The following is a 2,260-nucleotide window of genomic DNA, read 5'->3' as shown; positions in this document are numbered from 1 at the left end:
CACAATGTCATTCTTTAGGAATGGTATCTGTAAACTGTGAAGATAAAATACAATTCGTTAAGGATGCCCGAGTAAGGAGTATTTAGATAATCTTCTATTAACTCTTGAGACGCATCCTAGTGGAGATGTGCATCGTGCTATTCATGATTTATGGCTGTATTTTCATAAAGAACATAATTGACTTAGTATTGAAAATCTGACTAAAAAAGACTATTTGTTAGTTTTTAAGAAAACTGGATGAGAAGCTCATCCCCAACCCATAGAGGACGTTTAAGCCGTTCTTGAACGTAAAACTAAGGGAAGGCATGAGGCATAGTCACAACTATGATTTTAGTCCTAGTTTGTAAAACTTTATGTCTTTTTGGTTTTGGTGTCTTTTGGTTTTATTATTATGTTTTGTTATTTCTTATTTTTGTTTTAGTGTGTTTCAGGGTTTGTCAGTGTTCGTTATTTCAGGTGATATCTTCTATACTCTATCTTTCTACCTTAGGACATTGAGGACAATGTTTCATTTTGGTAGGGGAGAGAGGGTAGTAGATGAAAAAAAAATTAATTAACTAATTACATTTTCTATTTCATAAAGCATGTGCAAAATGTTGTTGCTGGGATGGCAAAGTAAAGAAGATTTGTTGTTAAAATTAAAGTGACTCTTGAGACGCATCTTAGTAACCATTCTTAACAAGGTCTATTATAATACTTTCTGAAATATTCAGGTTTACAAACTCTCGTATTGTTACCGCTTAATTCTGCTCATATACTTATTTAACATGTATTTTTAAACCTTAATTTACACACACACACTTTAACATATGATTATGGGTTGCACATTAGATTATTATATTATTTATGTACTTTTGTTAAAGGTAATAACTAAGGGAAAGAGATAATAAATAATTTATTAAAAAAAACACAAAAAAAAATGATGATAATAAAAACGTAGATAAGTTTGGTTTTATAGCCTCCCTAACCTAAGCAATTAAGCCCGAAGGGGTGTTTTAACACCTAATACCCTAAAGTCAACTGACTTAGGATCTATTGGTCCAACACTTGTTACATTAGTTGAGGAGAAAAGCTTAAAGGAATCAAACATTGCACTATCTACGTATCAGTATCTGCAACCCGAGTTACTAAGCTCGTAGGGGTGTTTTAACACCTAATGCCCTAAAGCCAACTGGTCTGGGAGTCATTAGCAGAAAGCTCATTACATGGGCTAAAGATGTATCGTGTTTTAATTTATATGCATATATATTAAGACAAAAGGCAAAAAATAATAATAATCTCAACCTAAAAAAGTTAACTTTAAACATTAAAAAAAAATTGTTTTCTTTCAAAAAAAAACCCCATAACTATATGTTGATATGTCGGTGCAATCCAAACCGGAACACTGTTCGGTAATTGGGTCATATCTGGAGCTATAGATCTCAGATTTAGGTCTACTTTATATGGATGGAAAGGTAAGACAAAGGCTTACAACTTTCATGTGGAGGTCTGTTTTAAAAAGGTTGTTTTCAAGTCTAAATTATAGCAATAATGAAGAAGTCTGAATTTGTCCTGCAGCTCATATATTGTTTAGTGTTTGGCCTATATTTGAAGTTCTAGAAGTCCAAACGACCTTAATTTTTTTTCTTAGAAAGCTGATACTATTTTCTAGAACTTTCATGTTTTCAAGTGGTTTCAATTCTAATGGATGTTTTGGGCAGAGAAAAGAAGATAAGATTGTCACCAAGTCAAGAGTTGGTCACCCACTCATCAATTAGTCATCAAATAAATATTTTCTAATTTTGGCCTATAAAAGGAGGTATTTTCCATGCATTTAAGCATTTTGGTTTTCAGATCAAGATTGCATTCTCTCTTTGTATTTTTTGTAATGCTTAAGTTTTGTTTTCATTAATATCTTGTTTATGTCTTTCAAGTCATTTCTTTTACTAATGGTGTAAGAATAAGTATAGTGTAAACTCAACATGGACTTTAATGTTTGATACTAACATGTTTTATATTTGTTGTCTTGTTCACTTTTTAATACTTTGCTTATTAAATGACTAATCTAGATTTATGTTGTATAGCTTATACACTTGGTACAACATGGACTTTAATGTTTGATACTAACATGGCATTCATAGCTTATCTTGTTCACTCTTTAATACTTTGCTTGTTAAATGACTAATCTTGATTTATGTTGTATAACACTTGGTACAACAAATGCTTGGCACTTTCATAGCCCATAATGTATGGTATAACCGACACCTGAGCTACGAAAGGA

The sequence above is a fragment of the Populus euphratica genome, unplaced genomic scaffold (genome assembly GCF_000495115.2).
Source record: "Populus euphratica unplaced genomic scaffold, PopEup_1.0 scaffold998.1, whole genome shotgun sequence".
Taxonomy (NCBI): domain Eukaryota; kingdom Viridiplantae; phylum Streptophyta; class Magnoliopsida; order Malpighiales; family Salicaceae; genus Populus; species Populus euphratica.
The sequence above is the reverse complement of the archived record's forward strand: the minus strand, read 5'-3'. Positions refer to the sequence as shown.